Source organism: Kogia breviceps, chromosome 8 (genome assembly GCF_026419965.1).
Source record: "Kogia breviceps isolate mKogBre1 chromosome 8, mKogBre1 haplotype 1, whole genome shotgun sequence".
NCBI lineage: Eukaryota > Metazoa > Chordata > Mammalia > Artiodactyla > Physeteridae > Kogia > Kogia breviceps.
Window position 1 is genome coordinate 117004785 of NC_081317.1, and position 26367 is coordinate 117031151.

General features: G+C 49.4%; 2 protein-coding genes across 15 annotated transcripts in view; one reads left to right on the forward strand and one right to left on the reverse strand.

Moving 5' to 3' along the window:
* CBR4 (carbonyl reductase 4) overlaps positions 1-26367 on the forward strand; it is a 153771-nt gene that overhangs the window by 117819 nt on the left and 9585 nt on the right. The gene's annotated exons all lie outside the window — the stretch shown is intronic.
* The window catches only part of PALLD (palladin, cytoskeletal associated protein), a 391482-nt gene that overhangs the window by 46805 nt on the left and 318310 nt on the right, over positions 1-26367 (reverse strand). The window lies entirely within an intron of this gene.

Sequence of the window (26367 nt, forward strand, 5' to 3'; positions counted from 1 at the left end):
TGGAGGGAATGTAAATTGGTGCAGCCACGACGGAAAACAGTATGGAGGTTCCTCAAGAAATTAAAAAGAGAACTACAATAGGATCCAGCATTTCCACTTCCGGTTATTTGTCTGAAGAAAATGAAAACACTAATTTAAAAAGATACACGCACCCCAATGTTCACTGCAGCATATTTACGATAGCCAAGATACAGAATCAACCTAAGTGTCCACTGACAGGTGAATGGATAGAGAACATGTGATATATTAATATCTCTCTCTCTCTCTCTCTCTCTCTCACACACACACACACACACACACACACACACACACACACGATGGAATACTGTTCAGCCAGAGAAGCAAAAAGAAATCCTGCCATTGTGACAACGTGGATGGATCTGGAGGGTGCTGTGCTAATAATAAGTGAAGTAAGTTAGAGAAAGACCAATACCATGGGATCTTACTCATATGTGGAATCTAAGTAAACAAACACAACACATAGAGATTAGTCTAGTGGTTACCAGAGGGGAGGGGGTTGGGGTGAGTAAAATGGGTGAAGGGGGTCAAGTGTATGGGGACGGATGGTATCACTCTGCAGTGTGTATGATGGGGAACTATAATGCTTTACACCTGAAACTCACATAATAAAAATAAAATAGTTAGTATTTGTAAAACACCTTTTAAAAAGTTACCACTTTTTTGGTTTCCCCATTTCTGTCTGCCGTCCTTTCTCTGAGAATGAAATGAGAATGCGAAACTGACCTGAGTGTCTTGGAGACACCGTGTAAAGGTGGGAAAGTCAGGTTAAGAGCGCTGAGACTCAAGCAGGACAATGAGGTCCTCGTGTTCAAGTCGCCTCCATCATGTAGCCTCTCCCAGCTTTTTTCTCCTCTCCCCGCCACAACCCCCAACTCAGAAAGCCTAAGAAAACCTGCTCTCACCCCTCCTTCAATTCTCAAGGCTTCAATACCTCAGGGAATGAGCTGGCTGGACTCTTTGTGATGCACCTGCCACAGTCCGTTTACAAGCCGGGAACCTGTTAAGTAACTTGTTCGAGGTCACAGAGCAAGTACCTGCAGGGCCAGTCAGGTCAACGTAAGAGAACCGGGACCTTCAATGTGGTTTTTACAAAGTCTGTGGTCACCTTTCCCTCCCGAGGGCCTCCCCTCTCGTGCCTCTTTGCTGCCATAGCAACCAGGGTCTTTAGGATTGGAATCATCAAAGTTTTAAATACTTAACACATTTAAGAATATATTTAAGGTCTCCGACTTTGAACTTGATTCTTTCCAGGGTGAAATGATGCAAAGACGAAGGTCCTGGGAACCCAGGAAGGGGGTGTGTCAGGACTGGCTCAGGGGACGCCCTTCTCCACGACAGGAAATCACAAATCCCCGTTCCCCAAGCCCGACGGTTCAGGCACAGCTCTCAGCAAGAACAGTTTCATGCCGGTCGGATGGGGAAGATTCAGATTTGGCGGGGGTAAACAGGGCTGTAGAAACCCCGCTTACTTTCCAGTTCAGTAATCTCTCCTGCCACCTGATAAAAGCTGTCCCGGAGCCACCAGCCAGCCGGGCAGCAGCGTGGAGCAGGGGGCCAGGCTGGCCAGGCAGGGGGACGGCGCTGGCCAGACGCACGCCGTCCCCAGGGGGAGCTCCGCAGACTCCCAGAGACAAGCACGACCACATCCACCTTGGTTACCTCACGGAGCAGACCTTAGTGATGGAGACCACGTTCTCCCTGCAGGGACCTCCCTCTTTGCGGGCAAGGGGACAGCAGTGGCGCGCGGGAGGGGGGCCTGGAGACTGGGCGGGGGTGGGCGCCGAGCCCGGGACCGGCTCCGCACCTTCCCCTCACGGAGCCGCGCGCGGTGGCGGGCGGGGGCCGACTCCTCCCCGACCTGGGCGGGCCTGACACAGCCCAGCAGCCCTGGGAGACGGCTGAGAAAGCCCCCGTGGGTCAGGTGAGCGAGGTCAGGGCAGAGCCCGGGCGCAAAGGCCCGTGCTGTCGTACATCACCCTGTCGAAGGCGCTCCGTAAACAGGAAAGGTTTATTAAAATGTTAGTCACGATTACTACGGTTCGCTTTGTCTCTGGGGACCTGCAGCCCAAGCGTAAAATGGATGACGTGAGAGTAAACTTCCGGAGAAGAACTTTTATGTGACTTGGAAATTCCCAGTATGTCCCCGTGGACCCAGGTCTGGGCTGCCAGTGTTCATACTGGTCAGGATGGAGCAATTACAATTGTCCGGAGAGACTCTTGGGGTCGTGAAGCTGGAAGACATTCATGCTTTCAGGACGGATAGGCTGTGGGCTTAGATATTTTCTTTCCCTTTTCACGGTGTGATACAGAAGCCACTGCACGATGAGTTGCAAACCTGCGCCCTCTGAACCGGGCCCCGCAGTTCGGAAGGACTCTGAAGGCCTGGCCGTGACCCGCAGCGGCCGCACGACACCCCACCGCACGCAGACGAGGGACACGTCACCGCCAAGCACAAGCACCTGCTCATTCCTGGCTGCCGTGCCCTGCCGGGTCCACGAGGTGTGCCCCGGCCTGCAACAGCGCCCGCCCTGGACTGCCGAATTCCAACCATCTCCACATGTAGGAAGGTAGGCGAACGACAGGTGAACTGCTGGGTATTCCTGCAGGGGAGTCCTCTCTGGCTGGGATTAGCTCAGCACTGTCTGTATGAGAGCTCAGCAGATTAATTCTGGGGGCTTATACACTAGACAGAATATAAAACCCCTACAGGGGCTTCAGTTCAAGAAGGACCAAGTTCCCGCTACGACTTTATGACATTAGTCCCTCAATGGCCTCGTTCTACACTCAGGCTTCAGCGTGTGCCTTCCTATCACAGCAAACCACGGCTGCCGGGTGAGGGTGGAGGCCCAGCACCTGACCATCGCCCCTGGTAACAGGTGTGCAGATCACAGTCCTGAGGACACTCATTTACACGCTCAAAATGAGTTCATAGGGGCTTCCCTGGTGGCGCAGTGGTTGAGAATCCGCCTGCCGATGCAGGGGACACGGGTTCGTGCCCCGGTCCGGGAAGATCCCACATGCCGCGGAGCGGCTGGGCCCGTGAGCCGTGGCCGCTGCGCCTGCGCGTCCGGAGCCTGTGCTCCGCAACGGGAAAGGCCACAACAGTGAGAGGCCCGCGTACCGCAAAAAAAAAAAAAAAAAAAAAAAAAATGAGTTCATAGGAGCCAAATGAGGGAGCACTGCCTTGGGTTTAGGGGGCTCACAAGTGCAAAGGGAACTGTGAATTTAAACGCACGCCACGCACGCCCCTAAGGCTGGGGGAGAGGGCAGGGATTAAGATTTGGGTGTGCTTTGATCTTTAATGCGCCTTTAAGATCATCAGCACAGAACTTCTCTGAGATGTTAAAGAATTGGGGGGAAAAAGATGGACGGATGCTTAACTGTCGGTCTGACAATGAAATAAAAAGCATTTGGCATATTTTAAGGTTCCATGCGGTTCACGTTTCCTCGAATTACCATTTTATGATTGAGAGGCCCGTGCAGCCCGTCTGGTCATTTTCACCTCAGGTATGTTTGCTGCCTTGAGTATCGGAAGCAGGACCGTGCTGTCTGGCCCTGTACGACGAATAAGTTATGACCAAGGGCAAAGTGTCCTGTTTTTCAAAAGAAACAACCATTACCTACTCAGCAAACGGCTTTATTCTCCTGGAAGAACAAAAGGCATTCTCCCACTTCTCTCCCCTTCCACACATTTTCAGTTCGGTATCTCCCTCTCTGCTCAAATGCCGGCACTCACTAAATCCCGGTTGCATTTAATTAAAGTCCCAGATTTCTGCCAAGTAGAAAACTAGCTGCTCCATCAGCCTCGCCGGCACTTGGGGCACCGCTGCGCCTTTCTAAGGGGTAAAGCCACCTTCTTGCAGACAAAGCCACTGCCACACAGGCTATTTACAAGGAGAAACAAGCAACCAGAGAGAGAAACGGTCAAACAGTTCATAAGCTTGGCCTCTAGCTTTTTAAGACTTTGGACAATTCACTTATCCTCTCTGGGGCCCAGTTTCGCAACCTTAAAATGGAAATGTATAGTGTAATATCTGCAAAGGTCCTAATAAACTCTCAGATCTTATGATCCTTACTCTTAAGCCCAGCAACATTTAAACATTATAAAGAAACTAATTTTAAAGGAACTTGTAAAGAACTAACCAAGTCCCAGTATGGTGTTTATTTGTATACATATTAACCTCAAGCATCTCCTGTTTTCACATCCATTTCAACTGTTTTGGAAAAATGAACATAGCATGTTTTGGTAAACAGAAATAGATTTTAAAGGCATCAGAGTGGCAAACTAAAGTAATTCCACAGTACATCCTTTTCTAAGAGGAGAGACAGTTTTATACTGAATAATCATCACTTATTGGTTAACATTAGTTGCATTTCTTTTTCTTAAGACACATATACCTATAGATAAACTCCATCCAAACATTAAGCAAAACAGCTTTTGGGCATTTTGTGGCTGGATGCGCTTCTGCTGTGATGTTCTCTCCTAGAGAAATGTGAGCTCTTTCAGTGACTCAGTAGCCACTGTTGTGTTAATAATAAACCTTTCTCCTCTTCCTACCGCGAACTTTTCTTTGTCCTTTGACCCGATTTTGTGAGCCTTCTACCAACTAATGTAAGGGGCTCCCTCACCCTAAAGACAGGGCCCTGCTGGGGTCCTGCAGCCCCCGGCCCCGAGGGTACCACCCTCCTTCCTGGAGCCATCTTCCCCCTGACCTTTGACACTAGAACCACCCTCGCTCCCTGACCTTTGACACCCCGCGTCCCCCACGGTCTTACCCAGATCCCTGACTGTGGGTCCCACCACGATCTAGGGCCCCGTGATCTTCTCCGCATCACCCTCACTCCCCCGGGCCCCTGGAGCCCAGACCTCAGTCCAGAATCCCAATGGACGACCCACTTCCATGTAACAGAAACACGCTGCCTCACTTCCACTCGGCGTGTCTAAATCGGAGTCCCTCTCACCCCTTACCCACTGTCTCCCCCTCAAAAAACGTCTGATACTCAAGGGTAAAGCCGGAACCGGGCCAGGCCATCGGGAGTTCACACCCAGGGTGACAGGAAGGGGTCTCCTTGCCCTCTGACCGCTGACGGACCACACGGATGGGACCCCCAGAGGGAAGGCAACAAAATGGGAGCCAACACATAAAAAGAAGCGCAGAGAGAAAAGCCTAGAAGAGAGGCAGTGACCAGCGCCTGGGGCCAGATAACCCAAAGGCCAGTTTCATCTGAGTTTCACGTGCAAAAGAGCTGCCCCCCCCTGCCCCCCCCCGCTTTCTACGGCTTAAGTTATTTCAGACGCCCTCTAACCCGCTAAAGAAAGTGGCCTAAGGACGGAGCAGCCCACTTTGCTTAGCGTACAGGCACGTGAGGCGTCACGCGGCTGCACGGGCTTTGAGCCGCTTGGGGCAAAGGCCCCGTCAGAACGGCCTGCTGGTGCAAACAGCACTGAAGTTAACGCAGCCGCGCTGTCCTGAGCTGATAAAGCAGCACGTGGACCGACAGGCGCACTGCTCCTCACGCTGTGGAAGAAACCACCCGAAGGACTGAAAACACGCTGACCTCGGGAGCCGGAAACCTGAATGAGGTGGGGGGCGGGTCTTGTTTCTGCATTTTACAGTCTTTTATGCTAGTGGTCCGAATACTTTTTAACCTTGTGTATACAAAAATATAGTGGGAAAAATATATATAAAGTTCCTAAAACATAAATTATAAACATAAAAGTTTTAAGCCACATAAAACTCCAGAAGCTAGCACTTTACAGGTCGCATCATACACGAAGCCACGGTGCTGGCTCTTAGCAAATGCGCGTCCCGGAAGCCACGGGCTCGGGGCCCACGCAGACAGCGCGCCCCGTCCCGGCTGTCCCGGCCGCCGCTGGCACCTCCTGCGTCACCGCTAGTGACGACGGCTGTCTCTGAGCACTTACTACGCACGCAACGCGGCGCTAAGGGCGCCGTCTATACCGACTCATTCATTTACTCTTTATAAAAACCACAGAAGATCTCACCGTCTCCACTTTACGGGTGAGGAAACGGAGGCACAAAGCTACGCCGAGCTGCTCAAGGTTACGCAGCTGGAAAGCAGTGCAAACGGGCCTTGAACCAGAGAGGTCTGGCCGGTGGCGAGGGACGCACGGCCTCTCTCATCGAGGGGGCAGGGTTTGCCGGGACCCCACACGCACGGGGATTTCTCCAGCCACAGGGGGCCTTTCTGATGTGGGTTCCACCCACCTCGGGCTTGAACTCTGTCCCCGCTGTCCCCTTTGCTTCGTGGTTACTGGGATACAGGCACTGCAGTGGAGCTCCCAACAGCTAGACAGAGATAACCTGCTACATCCTGAAGACATCCCACGTGTATAATGGAATTACAATGCCCAAGTAGGTAATGTTTACGTCTCCTCCGCCAGGCTTGACGAACTTTTACTCAGTGGAGAAACTGTAAGAATATACAAAGTAACTTGAAGGAGTCAGTTTAGAAACTAAGAAATTAATCTGTTCCCTGAATTTCTTATTCCTGCATTTGTATCATCAACCAGCAAATGTTACACTGAGAGACTAGTAAATGCTCAATCCCCGCTAACTAAACAGCTCTTTACAGCTATACAATCTTAAGTCGAAAACACAGAAGAGGGACAGGAAGATGAGACAAACTGGTCGAGATTCTCAGTGCATACTTCAGAAGTTAAAAGTGAATCCAAATTTCGAATAACATTCAAAATGCACACCACATAACGGTAATAAATCCCAGCCTGGAGTTTCAGAACACAGACGTTCCCACATACTTTTAGTTCTGGCCTTTCGTGTGCTCTTTGAAGAAGACGCTCATTGTAGAAAACATAAGAAGCACGAGAAGAATAATGCCGTAAACAGCTGGCACTGAACCCTTAAGGACGGCTTTGTCTCGGAAATCAGACAGCCTCCTCTGGCACCTCTGCCACTGGGCTGCACAAAGGAGGCCTGCCACCCACGACTTGTGTGGCCTTGACTGAGGGAGCTCTGAGCTTCCTCTTATCTGTGAAACGGAAAGTTGGACTACTTTCAAATCGTCCCTTTAAATATGTCTTAAAATGCTTCCAACTATAAAATGCACTCTCTAGTCTTTCGAGACAGCAATCTGAATATTACTCATTTGCTACGTTACTCGATCCCTTGAGAGACTGCATCACTGAAGATGCTGGATTTTTAAAAAATTGTATCTTTTACATGCTGACGAACAGCACGAATTTATAAAGATGACTTTCTAGGTTTCTATTAACAGAGGCCCGCCACTGAAGAACTAAACATTTCTGAATGAATTATAGCCTGCCAATACTTAAGCCCCCCAAGCGTAAAGCAGTGAAAGGAGGGCACAGCTGGACCCGGGTACCCAGTGTGATTTATCTCCTCCTAGAAGTCGGCCGTCACTAGTCTCAACGTTAATGGCCACGGGTTCGTGGTGTGGACGCAGCCTCGCCTGATCACGAGGCCCCAATCCAAACCTCCCACCCAAGAGGGAAAACGTCCTTGAGACAACTCAAAAGCGCTCTTCGGCAAGCTTCAGAGATGTGTTCAATTAAAGAGACTGGCGACCGTGTAAAGAACTGTGAATTTTAAGTGGCTGTGACCTTTCTTACTTTGACCTGCTGACCCCGACATTCCTTAGCGGCTGCGGAATGAGACGCGGTGGTGAGGGATCCGACGGACCTTCCCCTCGAGAGGCAGACCCAACCCTTCCAGCAGCAAATGAAGTTTATCGAAATGTGTCTTGGGAAGAACTAATAAATGACGTCCCCTCCCTGAGAAATGACTAAAACCACTAAAATAATCCTTAGATAAAAAACCCGATTATTTACTGTAATGACTCTTCAGATAAAAATGAGGGAAATTTATTATAGTTGCAGGATGTTTCCAACAGGGCTACATATAACTGTGTATGGTCAAGAGTCATTCATCTGGTATTCTAGCAAATGGAATTTTCTACAATATGGTCTTTAGGACCATCTCCAACACAACAAAAACCCTGCAACATCCTGAAATGCCTTTCGAAAGAAGAAAACTTTACAGTGTGTACAGCTGTTGCACTGCACTTATTCTACCGAACTTTATTCATCTTTTCTAAAATGTACGTAATGAAGTTTGTTACACACGTTGGGGTTTCGGATTATACTGCAGTGTTCTACACACGAGGTGCCCTTCACTTAGGGAAACAGTATATACACCCGGATGTGCTGGTCTCTCCTTCTTTCCATCTTTGTTTTTGGCCATGCCACACAGCTTGAGGGATCTTTGTTCCTCAACCAGGGATTGCACCTGTGCTCCTGGCAGTAAGAACGCCGGGTCCTAACCACCGGACCACCAGGGAAGTCCCACAGTCTTTCTAAGATGTAAGACAAAATAATGGAAAAAGCCACCGGACTGAGCACGGCGTCCGTGCGCTGATGCGCACAGGTCGGGTGAGGGATCGCGCAGATGGGGGTGGGGGGGGGCCCTGGGTCACCTCGTCCTACAGAGCAAGAAGCCGCTCTGTGCAAGGCTGTGGGAGCTCAGGTAGGAACCAGGATCCCTCGCTCCCAGCCCCTTGAGTGAAGACACCAAAGTACGAATGTCTTTCACTAAAAGGTTTTCACTAACCATTAAACCAAAAAGTCATTTCTCACAAGAATATACACAAACATCCCAAAGAGCGAAGGGAAGACAGGGTCCAGTTCAGCTGGGTCCCGTCAAGGGGCACCTCTTCCCCGACGGGTGAGGGGTGAGCCCCACTTCGGAGTAACGAAGAGCTGCCTGTCCAGTGGGTCCGTGTCCCAGTCACGCAGCCACACGGTCCGTGTGTGCGTGCGTCTGCATATACCCACACACGGGACTAGCTATGGTAGTATCAGCATAACGCATATTTTCAGGTTTAAATATGACTTTATTGTCTAAAGACTATAGTTTTGAGTAAAAATGATGCAGAATACATTTAATTACACTTTTATGCCTAACCTGACATCTTAAGTATGATCTACTATCTTGACTGCAGCTACCAGTAAAGAAAATGACATCTGTAAACTCAGAAGCATAAGCAATTCATACCAGGCAACCAAGAGTAATATGTATTTTTGTTGTTAATGCCTTCTGAATACACTCAGATTAATATAATAGTTGTTAAATACAGAAACAGAAAAGTATGAATTGACTAGTGACTTTTTTCTTGCTGTGGAATGTGTCAATCTATAAAATACGTTGTAAGACATTAAAGCCACTTATATGTTAATGACCTCATAAAGTAAATTTTAGCAAGAGCACCATGCTATCATCTTTTAAAGATTGTTACTAGGTAGTATCAGGGGGACACCGGGACATTGAAGGGGCAGGCACTCCCTCCTCCGCCGTTTCCGGTGGGGGTGGGGCACCCTCCCTACCTGTATCCTCAGCCCCGCTTCAGTGAGTGTGGGAGCCGGGTCTGTGGGGCGCACCTGTGACCGGGCAGGTGAGCCGCTCACTCCAGGGTGAAGTACCGGCGAGCCCCCTCAGCCCGGTGGCACACCTCTCCCCTCTAGTGCGGACTGGGGGCTTGGAGGCTCCCCGACTCTGCAGTGCATCATGCGGACGGCCCCAAACTTGAACAGGGAGCAGGGATACCCCCTCAGACATCCACAAATCGTTCACGCACTTTAAAGGTATGAAAGGATCGTGGGCGTACGGGCCCCCTGGCTAATTAATAAAGCAGTGCGTCCTCAAAGCAACAGTCATCATTTGTTCAGATTCATCACGGTGGCTACAACCCCAACGCTGGGAAAGGGCAGAGAAGGTGTGGGTGAGCTCAGATCGACTCAATGTGCAATGACAAAAAAAAAGCTTTAAACAGACCCACTCCCCCGTGGAAGGCAACTGGAGGACCATCTACTGATAATACAACATGTGCCTTCACGGGCAGGTCCCCCTCCTCACCTCAGGGCTTTGGAAGGGCACATCGTCCTCTCTGGCAAATACATGTTTACTGACATCTTTTCAGACCAGCGACAGTTCAGCATCCCTCCCCTCCCCTGAGGATAGAAAGGTTGTCTTTATCAGTCCTTTTAAGTTCAGCTGATCTAAACAGTTTAAATTTACTCTGACACACAGCTTGCAACATTTTACCTTTCTTGCCCTGTAACAAAATACTGCCATCAAATTTTGATTATGAAACTGGTGAAAACACAAGCATAAACATAACCTTCTGGACCAACAGAACCTAACTTTTATGGCTTTTAGAGTTAAAGCACATCAAGAGTTCCTAAAAGTGGATATAGTAAAAACACCTTTTCTCTTTAAAACTGAACTCATAATTGTAACTAACAACTGCACAGATTGCTACACAAGATTTCTTTTTATCTCTTTAAAAAAATTAAATCCTATTTCTTAAACTGCACATGATTAAAAAAATGCCAAAAAAATACTATTGGGGAAAAATCTGAGAGTGAAATTAAGAAAAAACTCCCATTTACTACTGCAACAAAAAGAATAAAACATCTAGGAATAAACCTACCTAAGGAGACAAAAGACCTGTATGCAGAAAATTATAAGACACTGATGAAAGAAATTAAAGATGATACAAATAGATGGAGAGATATACCATGTTCTTGGATTGGAAGAATCAACATTGTGAAAATGACTCTACTACCCAAAGCAATCTACAGGTTCAATGCAATCCCTATCAAACTGCCACTGGCATTTTTTACAGAACTAGAACAAAAATTTCACAATTTGTATGGAAACACAAAAGACCCTGAATAGCCAAAGCAATCTTGAGAACGAAAAATGGAGCTGGAGGAATCAGGCTCCCTGACTTCAGACTATACTACAAAGCTACAGTAATCAAGACAGTATGGTACTGGCACAAAAACAGAAATATAGATCAATGGAACAGGATAGAAAACCCAGAGATAAACCCACACACATATGGTCACCTTATCTTCGATAGAGGAGGCAAGAATATACAATGGAGAAAAGACAGCCTCTTCAATAAGTGGTGCTGGGAAAACTGAACAGCTACATGTAAAAGAAGGAAATTAGAACACTCCCTAACACCATACACAAAAATAAACTCAAAATGGATTAAAGACCTAAAGGTAAGGCCAGACACTATCAAACTCTTAGAGGAAAACCTAGGCAGAACACTCTATGACATAAATCACAGCAAGATCCTTTTTGACCCACCTCCTAGAGAAATGGAAATAAAAACAAAAATAAACAAGTGGGACCTAATGAAACTTAAAAGCTTTTGCACAGCAAAGGATACCATAAACAAGACCAAAAGACAACCCTCAGAATGGGAGAAAATAGTTGCAAATGAAGCAACTGACAAAGGATTCATCTCCAAAATTTATCAGCAACTCATGCAGCTCAATAACAAAAAAACAAACAACCCAATCCAAAAATGGGCAGGAGACCTAAATAGACATTTCTCCAAAGAAGATATACACATTGCCAACAAACACATGAAAGAATGCTCAACATCATTAATCATTAGAGAAATGCAAATCAAAACTACAATGAGATATCATCTCACACCGGTCAGAATGGCCATTATCAAAAAATCTAGAAACAATAAATGCTGGAGAGGGTGTGGAGAAAAGGGAACACTCCTGCATTGTTGGTGGGAATGTAAATTGATACAGCCACTATGGAGAACAGTATGGAGGTTCCTTAAAAAACTACAAATAGAACTACCATACGACCCAGCAATCCCACTACTGGGCATATACCCTGAGAAAACCATAATTCAAAAAGAGTCATGTACCACAATGTTCACTGCAGCTCTATTTACGATAGCCAGGACATGGAAGCAACCTAAATGCCCATCAACAGATGAATGGATAAAGAAGATGTGGCACAGATATACAATGGAATATTACTCAGCCATAAAAAGAAATGAAACTGAGTTATTTGTAGGAGGGACCTAGAGTCTGTCATACAGAGTGAAGTAAGTCAGAAAGAGAAAAAGAAATACCATATGCTAATGCATATATATGGAATCTAAAAAAAAAATGGTACTGATGAACCCAGTGGCAGGACAGGAATAAAGACATACACATAGAGAATGGACCTGAGGACACGGTGGGGAGGGGGAAGCTGGGGCAAAGTGAGAGTATCATTGACACATACACACTACCAAATGTAAAATGGATAGCTAGTGGGAAACAGCCACATGACACAGGGAGATCAGCTCGGTGCTGTGTGACCACCTAGAGGGGTGGGATAGGGAGGGTGGGAGGGAGACGCAAGAGGGAGGGGATGTGGGAACATATGTATATGTATAGCTGATTCACTTTGTTATATATCAGAAACTAACACACCATTGTAAAGCAATTATACTCCAATAAAGATGTTAAAAAAAAATCCTACTGGGTTTCCATATGCACAAAAGAAATAAACCCTCTTGTCCCGCAATTCACACCTCATACAAAACTTAAATGAATCTTTGACTTAACTATGAACCTCAAACTATAAAATTTCAAGAAGAAAACACAGGAACATCTTTGTGACCATAAGTTAGGCAAAGATTTCTTTGACAGATATCAAAAAGTGTGATCCATAAAAGAACAAAAAAATTGATAACTTGGACTTTTTACAATTAAAAACGTCTGCCCTTCAAAATGCAAAAGGGACCAAAAGGACCCCGTGAGAAGGATATTCTCCCGCTCACTCCACTTTCTCTCCCCAGCATCCACCAGACACCCTGCCTATTGGCCCTCCTGAGCCGCACTGCAGGCAAGCAGCACATGCAGACGTGTAAGACGTGGTGGCTCTACGGCTCTTTGTAACAAGACTGTTTGCACAACGCGAACTTCCACATTCGGTGCATTTATTAATTATTCGGGTGCCACGCTGCCTTCACTGGTCACGTACAGGATGGGGACCAAATTCTTTGGAAGTAATTCGTTTCAGAGTTCACTTAAGCAAATATGGAAAAGGAACAGATAAAAAACTTTGTTTGCCTCAGTTAAAACAAACATGAAACTTTCCTAAAGTATCAGTCTCCCTGCATTATTTAGGTCATGCTCCATAGCTTAGCTGTGTCAGCTGCTGGGTCCTGGGGAGAGACGCTGTCATCTGGGCCTGGTACCAAAATATTATTTGAAGTACACAGAAACCAGTTTCTTCAGCGGCTTCCATGTCTTTGGGTATGGGTGTCCTCCAATAACGAAATCCTCTCTTCAAGAAAAATAAGAATCTCTGTCGTCACTTTGATAATTAGAGAAAGTATCTGCCTCTGGCTGAACTGCAAACATGTCAACACTACAGAGCCCATTTCACTCTTAATGGCCCATGTGATACCTAAGTGGACAAGAAGAGGACTCACGTCTCCCTGGAACTCACGGTCCTGCTTTATTTCCTCACAGTTCACAGCGTTTACCATGGACATGATGTATCTTTTACACTCTCCGCCTCAATGCCAGCCCTCCACCCCACCTACTCCAGCCCTGGGAGGGCAGGGCCTTCCGGCCCCTGGGCCGCGGCTCAGGGTCTTGGGCAGAGGCCCCGACGCACAGTAGGTCCTCGGCTGACACTTCTGCACTGAAGAAACTCCATTTCTCCTACTGGGATTGGCTCCTACAGGTTTGCAAGTTCAGCAGATGTGACGCAATTGGGATGGCCGTTTAGAATATTTAACATTGCTTCTGCTACATTGATTTGGGGTGTGAAGGGCTGTGCGTTCCTTGTTTACACCCTCGAGACCTGTGCTGTCTAAACACGGTGGGCACTGGCCACGTGTGGCTGCTCCAGCCCGAGAGACGCCGTGAGTGTAAAAGTGATCTCACTAACCATGCTTATGTTACATGGGGAGAAAATAATATTCTTAATCCACTGGGTAAACACAACGCATTATTAAATCTAATTTCACTGCTTCTTCTTCCTTGGTGGTATGACTACTAACTGATACACTGAACCTGTGTACGCGACCTGTCTCTGTACTTCACATCCTGCCCGAGGCTACTGCCTCTTGCCCCTGTTAGATACCCACCGGGGTGGACACGCTGCAGGGCCTTGGGGTCTGAGGGCCCAGCCCCGGAGGCGCCAAGCCCGGGGCAGCGCACGGAGCTGGCCCCCAATTTCTTACCCATTTTCTTGTTTGTTTGCTGACTTCCTGGCCGAAGGGATCAGAAACGATTCTGACGCTGTTTCTGACCCGTCCCGCTCTCTGAGACATTCACCCGGCTGCTTGGGGCCCCTGGTCGGGTCGGGAGGGAGCCCCCCCCCTCACCTCTGGCCCAGCGCCCCCTGCAGGCGGAAAGGGAGACCCCCAACTCCACAGAGAGCCTTCCACTGCCAAGGTCACAGGCGGGGCCTCAGGGGCGTGGCATCACGGGGGGGGGGGGGGGGGGGCAGGGCGGAGCTGCGAGGCGACAGACGATTAGGCCTGGGGCTGCAGGCTCCGGGGGTGGGGGGGGGGGAGGATGAGCTACACGGAACAGAGCAAAACCCCAAATGATGAAACATGTCAACCAGAGAGGGAACGAGCAAGTCACAGTGCGGAGCTTTTATCTCAAATGGGATTTTTTTTCCTCTGGTTTATAAAAACGTTTAAAGGAACATCTTCACGCAGAGGCACAAAAACAATAGGCCCCGCCTTGAAATGCGCAGACTGTTACCACATTTGGAGCAGGTCTGGGGCGGGGGGAGAATCTAGATCGCATACTGTGGGCAGAACGCGCGTGGTCGACGCGATCAGAGAGACACCCTGCAGTTGCTTCCTCACGCAGTGTGTTCTGAGAAGCTAATACTGGCCCCGTAGGCCAGTATCTGTCTGTTGGCCTGAAACACTGTATCTTAGAGAAGAGCTGCGGGGATAAGGAGAGATCGCAAAGGATACTTGTTTCATCCTCCGTGTAAAAGTTACATAAAAGTAATTACTTAGGCTTGATCAAACGCTGTAAAGACAGCCGCCAGCAGAAACATCTTACAGCGCACCCAGGGACGTAGCACTTGGAAACGCGCCTCCTTGTGTTACTAGGGCGGTTTGGCTAAAAATAGCAAGCAGCCCCCGGCCCCCCCTGGCCGCCCACTTCCCCCTGGAATCCGGCTGATGGAAATAAAACATGTGCAGGGGCCTGACCCCCTCCACGACCATTACATCAGTCTTCCTTATTAGGAAAATTTCTTCCAACCTAACATTCCGCCCCAAACAATCAGAGTTTAATTCTCAATGAGCAGTTCTAGGAGAGCTGCCCGAAGCAGAAGGGTCTAAACATCGGGGGGGGGGGGGGCGGGGAGGGGGATGTGGGCGTCGGGCAGGCTCCCTTCTACCACGGAATTTTAATTCTCTGAACGGTGGCACCATGACGGAAAGCATTAAGGAGGTTCATATTTCATGTGCCCCGAAGAAGGCACATTTACTCTTCCTCAAACGTTTCCTTTCTATGTACTTTCTGACATATGCATGTTCACCGTGAACAGAGAGAGGAGAAATCAGAAATTCTTTGATTCTTTTTTTTTAAAGCAGATATTCATTTTTAACTAATTATTTATTTATTTGGGGCTGTGTTGGGTCTTCATTTCTGTGCGCGGGCTTTCTCCATTGCGGTGAGCGGGGGCCACTCTTCATCACGGGGCGCGGGCCTCTCACTGTCGTGGCCTCTCTTGTTGCGGAGCACAGGCTCCGGACGCGCAGGCGCAGCGGCCACGGCTCACGGGCCCAGCCGCTCCGCGGCACGTGGGATCCTCCCGGACCGGGGCACGAACCCGTGTCCCCTGCATCGGCAGGCGGGCTCTCAACCACTGCGCCACCAGGGATGCCCTCGATTCTTGATTTATCATAATTGCAATATTGGTTCTGACCAAAGATTTTGGTATCTGACCTTAAGATGATGAGAGGATGATGTGGAAGTTAAGAAGCTGAGAAAGATCTCCCTCCCTCCCCCGCCCCGAACCTTTACTGTTATGTCTGATTTGCTAGACAACTTCGGGTTATCCTTTTGGCTCTGTTACCATATTAACATGTTAACCTGGCAACAAAAGCAAAAATTAACAAGTGGGGCTCCATCTCACACTAAAAAGCTTCTGTAGCAAAGGGAAACATCAACAAAATGAAAAGGCAACCTATGGAATGGGAGAAAATACTTGTAAATCATCTATCTGATAAGGGGTTAATATCCAAAATATATAAAGGACTCAAACAACTCAGCTGAAAAAAAAACAACCCCAAACAATCCAATTAATTACCGGCAGATTAACTAAATAGACATTTTTCCAAAGAAGACATTCAAATAGCCAACAGGCATGTGAAAAGATGCTCAACATCACTAATCATCAGGGAAATGCAAATCAAAATCAGAATGAGGTAGCAACTCACACCTGTCAGGATGGCTGTCGTCAAAAAGAACACAAATAAATACTGGAGAGGGCATTTACTAAGGCGGTTCGGCTAAAAGTCGAACACAAATAAATACTGGAGAGGGTACTGGATGAAGCCTCCTGCACTGCTGATGGGAATGTAAGCTGGTGCAGCCACTATGGAAAACAGCATGGAGGGTCCTCAAAAAACTAAAAGTAGAGCTACCATACGACCCAGCCATCCCACTCCTGGAGATCTAGCCAAAGGAAATGAATTTACCATCTTGACGAGTTCTCTGCACACTCATGCTCACTGCAGCACTATTTACAATAGTCAAGACATGGAAACTACCTAAGTGTCCATGAGCAGATGAACGGATAAAGAAGATGTGGTCCATATACATGATGGAATATTACTCGGTCATAAAAAAAGAATGCAATTTTGCCATTTGCAGCGACATGGATGGACTTGGAGGGCATTATGCTAAGTGAAACAAGTCAGACAGAGAAAAAAACAAATGCTCTATGTTACCACTTATATGTGGAATCTTAAAAACAAACAAAAAACACACACAAAACACAACAACAGCAACAAAAAATATCTCAGGTTAATAGAGAACAGACTGGTGGTTGCCAGAGGTGGGGGAAATGGGTGAAGTTAGTCAAAGGGTACAGACTTCCAGTTGTAAGATAAATAAGTCATGGGGATGTAATGGACAGCGTGGTGACTGTAGTTAATAATACTGTATTGTATATTTGAAGGTTGCTGAGGGTAGATCTTAAAAGTTTTCATCACAAGAAAGAGAATTTGTAATGATGTAAGGTGATGGATGTTAACTCAACTTATTGTGGAGATCATTTCACAATATCTACTTGTATCAAACCGTCGCATAAAACTAACACAATGTTATTCGTCAATTATATCTCAATAAAACTGAAAAAAGAAAATCATATTTTAAAATCTTATATAATAAACTTGTTTTCAAAAAAAATACGTAAACTGATCTAGACTTCTTGTTATGAAAGGTAAGACTTAAGATGTATGTGTAAAATAAAAATTTGCAAAGGCAAACCTCTGCCTTAAACAATTACCTTTCCATGAATATAAATAGGGTTATTTAGCAGTTCACAGATCTACTTGGTATTTGACTTTTCTTTCATCTTGACATAAGAACTGTTTTCATCGGAAAGAAGAAAGGGTTACAAAGAAGTCCTAAGTCTCCAGTCCACAACGGGGCAGGGGCGTTAGCAAAGGTGACACTACACCCTAAAGTGATTAATTTAGAAACAAGCAATCCTGGGCAGCAAGGGTCCAGGGCATCCTGCTCTGTGTACAGCGAGCCCCTCTTGACAGGCAATCGCTAACAGACTGCTTGCTCTCTCCCCGGCCTCCAAGGCGGGTCCCTGACAAAACCCCATCAGTCACGTGTTCATGGAACCGGGGAGGGAGGAACGGCTTTCAGAGGAGGGTTGTGGACCGAAGGAAGACGGGCCTGGAGGGTGGCTCTGACAGCTCCGGGCTTATACTTCGACATCTAGCTCATGACTGAACTTTTCTCACTTGAACGTTTTCAAAGGCAAGAAAAACAAACACACCCGAATCTCTTCTGCTCAGGACCTGGACGGTCCTCACTGTTTCCACGATGGGCCGGGCACTGGTGCCCCGGGAAAGCAATTCCATTTAAGAACTCAGAGGGCTTTCCATCTCTGGGGAGTTTTCTCCACATGCTTCTTACTGCTTTAGGGATTAAAGGCGGTGTGTCCTTCTCAGGAGTGAGGCTCTGGGGTCAGACCGCCCGGGGTTAAGTTACTGGCTGAGTGTCCTTGATCCCTTGACCTCCCTGAGCCCATTTCCTCATGCTGGAGCAGGGGTTACAACGGGATTTCTCTCCTGGGCTGCGAGGGTGAAGTGAGTTAGGACACATGGAATGCTCAGACCTAAGCACGAGCAAACCTTGAAGAAGTGTAGCAATTACTATCCAGGATGACCATGTAATTCAGCGTCCAAACGGGGACCTTTCTGTCCAGGCAAGATGTGACCTGGACAGGACTCGCCCCCAGCAGGCAGACGGACAGTCCCGGGAAAAGTGGAGCCTACAGTGATCCCAGGAACACGCCACAGCCCCACAGCCCCACAGCGCAGACATGAGCTGACTTAGAAAGTTAACAAAGCGTGTGCGTCACTGGTACCGGGGGTCTGAGATCGGAAGAGGAACGCCTTAATTTTAAAACAACCAGTAGTCGTCATGTAACAGCGTTCATCTTAAAACAGACCTAACAGTTTTCTGTGGGCCACCGACTCTGCCGACCTCAGAACGTTCCTTTCCAACATCATCCCAAATGCACTGCAAAGACTCGTTTCAAGGGTTCTGGCAACGTGGTCACTTCCTCAGAGCCCCTCCCCACGGACCTCAGGGAGCCAGGGGGGGCAGCCCAGAGAAGGAGGCGACAAGGGCACAAGTGCACAAGTTCACGTCCGCAGACTCAGGCGTGCTCCACAGGTGCGGCTCTGCGGGGAGCTGGGCCACTTCCCTCCTACCTGGGGAAGAGCCAGCACAGAAACATGCCTGTTAAAAACGAGCTTTTCACCTCGCGCCGGTCAGGATGGGCATCAGCGGAAGATCTACAAACAACAAGTGCTGGAGAGGGTGTGGGGAAAAGGGAGCCCTCCTGCGCTGTTGGTGGGAATGTAAATGGATGCAGCCACTATGGAGAACAGTACGGAGGTTCCTCAGAAAACTAAAAGCAGAACTACCATACGACCCAGCAATCCCACTACAGGGCATACACCCTGAGAAAACCACAATTCAAAAAGAGTCATGTACCACAATGTTCACTGCAGCTCTGTTTACAATAGCCAGGACATGGAAGCAACCTAATGTCCCTCGAAAGACAAATGGATAAAGAAGATGTGGTATACACACACACACACACACACACACACACACACACACACACACACACACACACACACACACACACAATGGAATATTACTCAGCCAGAAAAAGAAAAGAAAGTGGGTCATTTGCAGAGACATGGATGGATCTAGAGACTGTCATACAGAGTGAAGTAAGAAAGAGAAAAATATCGTACATTAATGCCTCTATGTGGAACCTAGAAAAATGGTACAGATGAACTGGTCTGCATGGCAGAAATAGAGACACAGCTGTAGAGAACGAACGTATGGACACCAAGGGGGGGAAGCGGCGGGGTGCGGTGGGGCGGTGGTGGGGTGAATTGGGAGATTGGGATGGACATGTATACACTGATGTGTATGAAATGGATGACGAATAAGAACCTGCTGTATAAAAAGTAAAATTAAATTTAAAAAAAAAGAGCTTTAGTGGGAAACGTTCAGCTGGCGTTCTCTTTCCTCCCTGGTCCCTCTGCGGCAGCTCCGTTGTGGAAGGTCTTTACTATATATAGTTCAGCAGGAGTTGGGACTTGGGCCGTGTGCAGGCCGGCCGCCCGGGGCCCCCCCACCGCCTCAGGCCCGAGGGGGCCACACCCGCAAGACAGGGGCGCAGCCGGGACCGCACCCTGCGCTCCTCCAGGCCCCGACACCGCGGTGCTGTCTCCCCTGGGCCTTCAGCCTCCCCGCCTACAAAACTGGCCCAAGGCCCATTTCTGACCTAACCCTCCGGGGCTGCCTGCGGAACCTCGGAGAAGAACATCAGGGAAACAGTTTCTGCTCACTCAACAGTGTGCATCCTCCCCTGGACCCCACCCCGCCCCCCATGTACCCATTCAAGAGTGATGCAAGAGCTAGAACTCTCAGGTTTCTGTCCAAGGCCCCAGACCAGCCGGTAGTAACCCCTGACTGGCCTGTCCACGCAAGGCCACTGCTCGTTCAGTTATTGTCTGCTTCCTCCTGAGACCGCGATCTCCCTACGGGCAGGTGCCCGTCTGCTGTATCCTTCAGTCTGTCACCTGAAGTTCAGCACACCGTCCGTGAATGGGTCCTTGAACCGGGAGAGGCAGGAGAGGATGGTTACTGAAACTTAACAGATGCCAGACCCCGCCCCGCTCTGTATGCAGGCCTCCTTGTTCCCGTGTCTGTCTCTGCATCTGCACAGACGGGTCACGCGGCCCGTGTGTGTACGCACCTGTTCTCTGCAGTGCCGACGAGCCGGGCCAACCCTTCCCTCATCCGTGTAAGGGGAGGTAGCCGAGGACAGCGCTTGTCACGCAGGTGCGCTGGGAGCTGCTGTCACCTCTCCTCCCCCCAGAAAACGGCACCATCCCTGACGCAGCTCCTCCACTCAGCACCCCAGGCCTCGCCCCTGCCCGGCCCTCCCTGGCCTCACCCCGCCCCTCAGCCAGCCATCTAACCCCACCCCCCCCGCCTCTCCCTCTCCCAGGCCACCTCCCAGGTGCGCTCTCCCCACGCCACCCAGAGAGCTTTTCGAACGGCACGTCTCATCGTGTAACTTCCGGACGCACGTGCCCCCAGTCGCTTCAGCCTGCTCTCAGGACAAATCCTGAGTTGTCCGACCTGGGCCAGCGGGCCTGGTGGGCTGGCTGTGGCCTCTCCCCACCGGCCCATTCTCGGGGTCCAGCCCCGTGTCCTGGGCCGCAGCCCTTCCCCGTGCCCCCGAGCGGGGCGAGGGTCTCCGCCCTCCTGCCCTCACCCCGTCACAGCATCACCTACGTGAGCACTCCCCGTGCGTCCTGCATCTGGCCTCTGAGACCCTGAAGTCCCCTCGCCCGGACCTGGGGCTCTTCCAGCTCTAGCAACACGAGGACCAGGAAGCAGGTGATGGCAGAGGCACGAGGGCTGGGCCAGGGGACACCCGGGTCTGCGGCGGCCCCCCAGGGTGGCCCTGTCTCCACCGCATTCCCGTCTGTGACAGCCGGTACCAGACTGCAAGGCCAAAGTTTCTAGGGAAACAAATCTCTGTACACACAAGGAGGAAGCTCATGGCCATGCTGCGTGAAAGGAGTTGCCACGAGGGGCGCTCGTCTGTGAGGTTCCCCCTCATCCCCCACTTTCCTGCTGCTCGCCAGCCGGCTGGGACGTCTCTCCATCCACAAAGCAATGCGCTCCTCTGTTTTCCCCCAAAAGACCAGAATCATGGAAACTCATTTTATAAATCCTAAAAGACTTATTTTTGTGCAAAGTTTAACAGTGAATAAAAACAAACAACCCAATCGAAAAGTGGGCAGAACACCTAAATAGATGTTTCTCCAAAGAAGACATACAGATGGCCAGTAGGCACATGAAAAGATGCTCAACATCACTAATTATTAGAGAAATGCAGATCACAACCACAGTGAGAGAGTTTTGATGTTTGATGATGGCAGTTTTGACTGGTGTCAAAACTGCCATCATCAGGAAGTCTACAAATAATAAATGCTGGGAAGGTGTGGTGAGAAGGGAACCCTCCTGCACTGCTGGTGGGAATGTAAGTTGGTGCAGCCACTGTGGAGAATGGTACAGAGGTTCCTTAAAAAACTAAAAATAGAGCTACCATACGATCCAGTAATCACACTCATGTAGCTGGAGAAAAACACAGTCCAAAAAGATACATGCACCCCAATGTTCACAGCAGCACTACTGACAATAGCCAAGATTTGGAAGCAACCTAAATGTCCATCAACAGATGAATGGATAGCGGCTTCCCTGGTAGCACAGTGGTTAAGAACCCGCCTGCCAATGCTGGGGCCACGGGTTCGAGCCCTGGTCCGGGAAGATCCCGCATGTCGCGGAGCAACTAAGCCCGTGCGCCACAACTACTGAGCCTGCGCTCTAGAGCCTGTGAGCCACAACTACTGAGCCTGAGTGCCACAACTACTGAAGCCCGCGTGCCTAGAGCCTGTGCTCCAGAACAATAGAAGCCACCGGCAATGAGAGGTCCGCACACCGCAACGAAGAGTAGCCCCCACTCGCCGCAACTAGAGAAAGCCCGCGCGCAGCAACGAAGACCCAACGCAGCCAAAAATAAATAAATTTACATATAAAAAAAGAAAGCTATGGTTTCTTTTTTCCACATCTAGCATTAATGGTTTTTGACCAATTACTTACTAAAGTGCTAAGGTATGAGTCTTTCAGTAGAAACTGGTTTGGGATGAACACAAAAAGTCCACAGGGATTTTCCAATTTAATACAAGAGGTTGGACAAGTGTCCTATTAACTTACCAAATAAAGTTTTATTGTGCCTCTTTCTTCTGTCTGACAATGTAGGTCACTTCTGATATATGGGGATGGGTGGGAAAAACGTATTCTGGGGACAGAGAGAGGCCAGCAGCCTCTGAAGTAGAGAATAATGCTGGTGGGGAAGAGACATCCGGGAAGAAGGGAAGAGAGGGTGCGGCTCGAATGGAACAGAGGAAAGACAAGGGAAGAGGCTGCGGGAAGCGGCACGCGTGGCAGGCCTGCCAGCGACACACCACCGACGTGTGGGCTGAACCTCAACACTGCCGTGCACTTAACCTCTGCGGGCCTCGGTGTCCTCTTCTTTAAAAGAGGGAACAGTAACTCCTGCTTACGCGGCTTCTTGGCGGGTTTAAGTGAGGTCATGGATGTACACATTTTAGTTTCCTTTCACTTTCCTTCAGTATTCAGAAAATAGGAACATTAAGTTTGGTTGGTTCTAAGACCTCAGAATCTAGTGGAAAGCTTGAGGCAGACGTTGAAAAGCAGACCTGAGCTCTCCACGGGTGTGTCAATGAACGCGTCGTGACCACAGGAACCGCCAGGGTCCGGGACGGACAGCCCCCCGTGCCCTGTCCTCACACCCCTCACACCTGTGGGAAGGGATGCCGATCACCTCCCCGTCTGTCCTGAAGGTGGGCGGTGGCCTCACGGTGCATTTCAGGAGAAAGGCCACGTGCGTCTGCAGTGCACATACCGGTTGATCATGCTACGAACCAGGGGCAGAAGTAATGAATGAACACCACTCCTGTCCTGAATTCAGAGCTCCAAGTAGCTCTGGACACTGACTATGTTAAAAAATGAAATATACTCATAAAGCTGAATCTTTCATTGCTTTGCTAAAGGCTAGGATTCAGGCCGTTTCATAAAATCAGATAATTTATCACTCAGGATATTTCAGGGAGAAATACATTTTGTGAATCCAAGCCTTTCCTTCCCACTGTTTACAGCACAGAATGAAAGTACACTCTGCTCGAAGGCTTGAATTCTACCAGTGTTGAGCGCCCAGAACGCAAATGACCATAGTTCTAAGTTTGACAAGTACCCTGACTTTTTGTCTCCAGTACCGTCTCCTGTTATGCCCTCAGTGGTTTACATTTTGTGCAAAACATCTTATCAGTGATGGTGCGAGAAGCTTTCTTTTATGAGAGAGAGAGGGACTCCCTGGCCGTCCGGTGGTTAGGACTCTCTGCGCTTCCACTGCGGGGGGCCTGGGTTCAGTCCCTGGTCGGGGAACTAAGATCCCACAAGCTCCATGACATGGCCAAAAAAAAAAAGAAAAAAGTAAAAAGTAAAAAAGAAGAGAGAGAGACAGAGAGAGAGACAGAGAGACAGAGAGAAACAGAAAGAGAGAGATTCCAAGGACAGCCGCCCCCAAATTGCACGGTATCCTTGCTGGGCTGAAAGCCAGTGAATGACGGTTCCTGCTCAACGTCCTGGTCTCCAGTCTCTGACCGCAGGGGTGAGTACGTTCAGGCCCTAAACCGTACAAATGCCCCGATTTCCTTGCTGTCTCCGAACCCGCAGGACGGGCCCTGAGACCACGCGGCGGCTCCCAGCTGCAGGAGTGGCCCTGGGTGACGCTTCACAGCAGGAAGCCCCCTTCACCGTGATTCCCTTTCACTCACTGCCGGTGTGTGCGTCCCTCTCTTCTTACTTCTCCGCCACCACCTGGGGGGTGCGCTCCCCGTCTCAGCCCCTCGGGCTCAGTCTCCTCACAGCAAAATTAGCAGGTGAGGTTACATTCTTGCTCTAAATCTTGCACTAGCTCTGCTACAGGGAAGTGAAAAATAATCGTGAATAACACTGACCGGGAAATAGGAGATCGGGGCACCCGCGTCAGTTCTACTACTAATGAGCCATCTCTGAATATGCCTGGAACTTAGTTTTCTTCCTAATTTTTTTTTTTCCAAAGGGAATAAATATTCACTGTGGAAAACTCGAGTCTCAGAAAATCCAAGTACTAGGATAATATAAAGTAGAAGTGAAGCTTCCTCCCTGAAACCACCCTTCCTCATAGGGCGCCGTCCCCAGGCCACAGCTCTGCTTGTGTTCAGCGCTCTCTTCCCAGAGCTTCCGCTGTGCAGACACCTGCACACACACCACACGGCGGTTTACAGGGAGGGCTTCTGTGTGACCACAGCAGCTGGATCACGCGCGTGCATCCTCCCCAGGGATGCTTCACCTCCCAGGACGGTCACAGACGCCCCCCCCCGTCACCACCCCGAACCCCGGCCCCAGCTGGGCTGTAGCCCACGCGCGCCGGGGCACAGACGACAGACACGGCCTCCTGAAGGGCTCTCCGGTACAAGCAGTGGAGCGGTGAAGATCCTTGTACAACCTGAGTACGTGGTTTGAGTGTTCTGCGGGAAAAATTTCTACAAACTGCGAGGTCAAAGGGTGTGTGAATTTCACATATAACGAGCATTAAATGTGAGGGCCACGCTGCCCTTGAGAAGATCTTATGACCTTATCCTTATCTGAAAACGGAGGAAAGAAGAGAGGATGCGTTTCCAATCTTTTTCCAACTGAACCTTGAACTCAACTCAATTAGGAAGCTTTTCAAACCAGAATGGAAGACGGGGCGGGGCTCTGAGATCCAGTCGCCTTTCAGCAAGTCCACTCATTTCAAGCCCTGTCCTCGGGAGCAAGTACTGAGACTTTGTTTTGCTTTGGTCTCAGTTGCCAAACTACATTGTTTTTCCCCCGTGGAATAACACGGTCTTTCCCCAGGGCAATACCGCCAGCCAGAAATGAAAGTGCTGCTTATTTCTAGAAGCGGGTAAGCAACGATCTCCTGGCATTTCTACATCATCAGCTGCAAACCTCCCTTATTTGAGGGACACAACACTCCCTCGCAGGTGTGGGCCTCGAAGTCTAGCGAGCATCACAGCCATCCAGGGCCTGAAAAAGCACAGACCGCAGGGACCCACCCTCGGAGTTTCTGAGTCAGCAGGTCTGGGACGGGGCCCAAAATTTCTATTTCTAGCAATCTCCCAGGTGCTGCTGCCGCCGGTGGTCTGGGAGCACGGCTTTTCAGAACGCCCTGTAATCACTGGGCGTACACCTGCAACGGGAGGGCCACGGCCTTACTCCGGGGAGAAGGCGCTTTACATGAGCTTTCATGCTAGTCAGTCACCCTGATCAGGACACGAAATCTGCTGTCTGCCACAGGCCGCCGCCGCGCAGGAAGGGGCAGGGTGCCAGGACCACACGGGCAGCCCCGGGTCACTCCTCCTGCCCAACACCTACCCTCGCACAGGAACTGTCATTTACAAGCACGTAGGACGACTGCAGGATAGCGTCACCTCGTTCTCCCTCTTACAAAGGAAACTCTGTTGATCAGGTGGTGAAAGGTACTGACGCTGGTGCCTTCTGATAACCCCCAGGGACTCACAGCCACTTAAGTGACACACGTCGAACGGGCAAATTCAGCTCTCAGTTACCCAAGTTCTGAAAGCAAACATGAGAAACCAGACGACGTGAACCTGAACCTTCACTCGGACTGTAGGCTGTGGACCTACGGGGCACAGCCAATGTTTTTCAACTCCTGACAACCTCTCTTATGGGTCATCAAAATCAGATACTGCTACTGAGAAAAGAACAAAGGGGTGAGGAAGAAGTGACAAGAAGGTCCCTAAATTCCTTTTTAAGGCGTCTAGAGAGATTCCGCAGATTATACAGACATCCGGGAAACACTGTGTTCAACCTGTGAACGTATCCGTTCAGACAAAGAGCTATTTGCATATTTCCCGTGACTCTCTGCGCGGGACAGTCCAGCCAGGCCTTCCTCACCCCCTCCCCGCGGGCCCCGCTCCGGCCACGAAGCTGGACGCCCACCGTCCTGCAGACGCGGGGCCTTCTGTCCAGCCCTGGGACTTCGGACGTGTGGCCCAGTGGCCTTCCCCACCCAG